This window comes from Myotis daubentonii, chromosome 3, assembly GCF_963259705.1.
Source record: "Myotis daubentonii chromosome 3, mMyoDau2.1, whole genome shotgun sequence".
Taxonomy (NCBI): domain Eukaryota; kingdom Metazoa; phylum Chordata; class Mammalia; order Chiroptera; family Vespertilionidae; genus Myotis; species Myotis daubentonii.
This window is the reverse complement of record NC_081842.1, coordinates 109,687,690-109,692,739: the sequence shown is the minus strand read 5'-3', so window position 1 is coordinate 109,692,739 and position 5,050 is coordinate 109,687,690. Positions and strand designations below refer to the sequence as shown.

The 5,050-nt window shown below is 47.2% G+C and overlaps 1 pseudogene; it reads left to right on the top strand.

Annotated features, from left to right (window-relative positions):
• The first annotated feature begins 1,460 nt into the window (after positions 1 to 1,460).
• LOC132231877 (nuclear prelamin A recognition factor-like) lies at positions 1,461 to 2,779 on the top strand (annotated as a pseudogene).
• Positions 2,780 to 5,050: the final 2,271 nt, after the last annotated feature.

Here is a 5,050-nt window from a genome sequence, read left to right as displayed (position 1 = left end):
TTTTGGAAACTCCATAATGTTATCTATAGTGGCTTCAGCAGTGTGCATTCCCACCAACAGTGCACAATGGTTCCCTTTTCTCCACATCCTTACCAGCATTTGTTGTTTGTTGATTTATTGATGATAGCCATTCTGACATATGTGAGGTTATATATCATTGTGGTTTTAATTTGCATCTCCCTGATGACTAGTGAAGTTGAGCATTTTTTCATATGTAAGTTGACCCTCTGTATGTTTGTTTTTGGAAAAGTGTTTATTCAGGCCCTTTTTTTCAATTTTTAAATTGGGTTGTTTGTCCTCTTGGTGTTGACTAATATAAGTTCTTTTTTTAAATATGTTTTTATTGATTTCAGAGAGAGGAAGGGAGGGGGACAGCGGGATAGAAACACCAATGATGAGAATCACTGATGGGTTGCCTCTTACACACCTCATACTGAGGATCAAGCTAGTAACTTGTAACTCTAGAATATTCCCTGACCAGATTGTACCTCAACCTCCTGGTTCATGGTTATTGGTCAATCACTGAGCAAAACTGGCTGGGCAGTATAAGTTCTTTATATATTTTAAAAATTAACCCCTTATAAAATGTAGCATTGGTGAAAATGTTTTCCCATTCAGTGGGCTCCCTTTTCATTTTGTTTATGTTTGCTTTTGCTGTGCAGGATTATCTTTAATTTCTGTTATTCCTTCTCATTCCATCCCCAATTTGGTAAAACATACTATCCTAATATATAAAAACCCAGGGCCCACAATGACTGAATGGATGACCGGTCCATCCCCTGGCCCTCAGGCTCCATTGATCAGGAGATGGCTAATGGGGGAACCAGGGTCTCTCAGGCTCCAATGAATTCATGGTAGCAGCAACTGGTGAGCAGGCAAAAGGCAGGCCACTTGGTCCCTCCCCCTCCCAAAGGCTCCCATTGATCAGGGGATGGTTAGCAGAGAACCAGAGTGAGTGGTGGCACTGGTGAGCAGCTGGAAGCAGGCCTCTTGGTCCCTCCTCCTGGCCCTCAGACTCCAGTCAATCAGTGGTGGAGGTGGGGTGGAACTGGGGACTGGCTTCTTAGTAGTCCTGTAGTTTCCATCTCCAGAAGACAGGCCAGGCACCAATGGACCAGTGCCTCCAGCATGATCCCAACAGTGCTGCTGGCCATCTGGAACTCGGCCTCAGGCACTGAGGCCACTTCACCTACCTTGGACTGGCTCCCTTAGTAGTCCTCCAGGTTGAATCTGAAGAGGACAGGCCAGGCAGCAATGGACCAGTGCTGCTGGCACAATCCCACAGTACTGCCGGCCACCTGGAACTCAGCCTTGGGCACTGTGGCCGCTTCCCCTGCCTAGATGCTCCACAAGGAAGAAAGGATACCGCCAGCAGTGCCAGGGGCAACTAGCAGTGACTGACTTCTCTCCCTGTGCTTCCTCCAGGTCACTTGAACCAACCCCCGCCCGTCCCACTCCAGATGAAGTGTGATTACTGCAAACAGAAGGAATGTAGTAAAAAAACAAAAATCGATGACCAAGAGAATGCCGCAGTCAACGTTTCTGGAGTCTGGCTCAGGAGAACGGAGAGAAGAAAGAATTCCATAAGTTGGCCAATGCCAAGTGAGTGACTGCCTGGCGTGTGACAGTTGTGTGACCACAGAGGAAGGAATCCAAGTTTCTCAACAGAACACCAAGGACTTTTTCCATGTTCTGAACCTTATTAAGAAATGTGATACCTCACAGCACAAAGCACTAGCACTGTCCATGTGTCCTTAGTCTCTGCCTTATTTTGCTGCTAAATTCAGCCTCAGTGTCACTGATGCATCCAGAGGCTCTGCGGCTTCCTCAAAAGCCTTGGGGTGCACTGTCTTTGACATGAAGATAGCTTCGGGCTTCAGCATCCTGGAGAGTCAGAAGGATTTTGTGTGTCAGTACTGCCAGCACCGTGAGGAAGAGCCCTGGTTACCCATGCTGGCCTCTGCCTGCTCCAATTGGGACCGATATGCAGAGCATGTGCTGGGTCACCCCATCACCCCCACCTCTGAATGGCCAAGTCTCCCCAGCAGATCATGGGCTCTCTGGTGAAGGATTACTTCACCAGATGGCAGAACCTGTCCCCAGACAAGATTTTTCATGTCATTGTGGCCCTGTTATGACAAGAAACTGGAGGCCCTTTGAGAAGATGTCCCCACAGCTTTACATAGTTCCCAAGGCACTGACTGCATGTTAATCTCAGGTGAAATTGTCCAGATAATGGAGCAAAATGACCTTACCTAGAATGACGCCGCTGTGGACATTCTGTTTGGAGACATGAAGGAGAAGGAGGTGAGGCTCCACGAGGGTGCCAGCTCTGAGGGGTACCTGGCACACATCTTCAGGCACATGGCCAAAGAGCTGTTCAACGAGGATGTGGGAGTGCTCACCTACCGCACCTTGAAGAACAAAGACTTCCAGGAGGTCACCCTTGAAAGGGACAGAGAGGTTCTGCTAAGCTTTGAGGTTGCTTATGGCTTTCGGAAGATCCAGAAGTTATCCTGAAACTATAGAGGGGCAAGTTCCCCTGCCACTTTGTGGAGGTCCTGGCCTGCACCAGGCATGCCTCAGCAGCAGGGGTGAGGCCCAGGCAGATGATGGGTGTGCAGACAGAGCTCTGCTGTGGCAGATGGAAGGCATCTATGCTGCCATCCCGGTGTGACCCCCCAAGACCAGCGCCCATGTGCAGGAGTTGTACCAGGAGTGGCTGGAGTGAGGGAGACTAGACTCCCCCTGGGTCCAGGTGGTCCTGCACACCATCTAGCAGGGCCCAGGGCAGCCTGCCAGGACATCAAGTGGTAAAGGTCCCACAGATGCCCAGCCTTCAGGCTGCCTGAAGAGGGGTGTCTGAAACTTGAAGGAAAGGCTTAGCATCTCTGTCATTACTTTGGTTTTCAGAATTCCCTGCTCCCCATCTATCGGCTCTCTTCCTCTAAGGGGTGCTGTCCTCATCACATGGGTGCAACTGGAATATTGTATCTCAAGAGGATTGCCCCAATGTACGTATCCTTTTATCTTTGGGATGAAAAAATCCCAAAGCACAAGAATGGAGACAAACTAATGTCCTTTAGGCTTAAAAAACCCCGGAAGTGTCCTGCGAAGAGCTGAGACTTGGTTCTGTCCACGCGCCTCAGAGAGATTAGATGAGGAAATGGCCCGGTTTGGCCCTGACTTTACCCACTTATATTACTCTTGAAGGTGTCTTTGCCACAATTTGAATAAACTTCCACCTTTTGGAATAGGGGCTCATACTAAAGTCTGCATTTCCAACTTTTCTTGAAACAGATCTATGTTCTGCAGCTGTGGTCATCGTCCTGAGATCAGGTCCTATCGACCAGGTCTTGTTGCTGAGAATCAGGGGGCACTGGAGTGGAGGCACCCTGCTGCCCCCGTGCCCTTTTACACTCAGTGATTAAGCTGAACTCACTTTGAGGGAGGCTTGGCAAGGGTGACAGGTGTCACAGATGGAAGGATGGAGAATGGAGAAGCAGACACCCTGCTTGGTCCCACCTTGCGTGGGGTCAGGCAGATGAAGGCCAGCCAGCCCACCCCACAGTTGGGTGAGATAGCATCTTCTGTGTCCACCTCTCACTCCGTGGGCCCTCCCCTCAGCTCCAGGCAGCCCTTTGCATTCCACAACAGTGCACTCTGCCCTCACATGCTGCTTGCCCTAAGTGAGAAGGAAGAGAGCAGTTGGCCCACAGACAACTACACAGAAAGATAGGGCTCACGGCTGGTGAACACATTGGCAGTGGCGGGAGCCTCTCCTGCCTCCATGGCAGCTCTAAGGGGCAGCTAGCTGAGTGGTAAGGAGCAGTGAGCAGGCGGGCTATAAGGAGCGAGAGGTCTCGGACTGCGAGAGGTATTTCTAACTGTCAGCTTAGGCCTGTTTCCTGAACGGGCCTAAGCTGGCAGGGGGACATCCCTTGAGGGGTCCTGGACTGTGAGAGGGTGCAGGCCAGGCTGAGGGATCCCCCCCCCAGTGCATGAATTTCGTGCACCAGGCTTCTAATTTACTCTATATTAAACTTTATCTAGAATCAAAGAATTTTACCTCCTTCATAGCTCCCCCAGTATTTCAGTTTCCACAATCCCTCTCTTGCTTCTGTCTTTGCCTAACCTCATTCCACATTGTATTAACACATTTCTGAGTGATTTTATTAAAACTTAACTCAGGTCTTATTATCCCTCTGTTCAAAACCTTCTAATGTCTATTTCTTCCATCACACATGGCTAAGTACTTACAACGACTTACAGGTCCTTAAAGAACCTACCTTCTAGTATTTCTATGACTTCATCTCCTCCTTTCCTTCTCATTCTGTTATAGTCACATTGGCCTTCTACCTATTCCTCAAGCTCACCACTTATGCTGTTGCCTTAGGCCCTGTGCACCAGCTATTACCTTTGCCTGTGAAACTCCTCACAAAGACAGCCACATAGTGAACATTTGTCTCTCCTTCAAGGATGCTCAAATGTCTCATTCTCAGTGAGACTTGCCATGACAACTATATTTAAAATCACAAGCCTCAACCATGCAATCCAAATCCCCTTGACCCTCTTTATTACATTTTTAGCACTTATTAATTTCTAACATACTTTATAGTTGGTGATTTATTATGGCTATTGTTTTTTGCCTGTCTCCCTAGAATCTGTTTTGTGTGCTCCTGATATTCTGAGCACTTAAATTAATGTCTGGTACATGGCAATATTCAACATTTGTTAAATAAGACTTAATATTTATAATATATTGTGGTTTGAGTGTAAATTATATGTAGTTCTTAAGAGTATAACTACTTTGTATTATGTTGTTATGTTGCATTGTATTCTTAGTACTTGTTTTCCCCTTTTGTTTCTAAAGATATAATATGCTTTTTCTCCTAAAACTGATATTATTCTGCTGATGTCTGTATTGACTACTAACCACAATTGACTATAGAATGAACCAAGTGCTAATATATTTATTAGTGTGTTGATCTCTTGATTTGTGGCACAAACTCAGTGAGCTATGAACTTTAAATCTTTTGGTTTGTTTGTT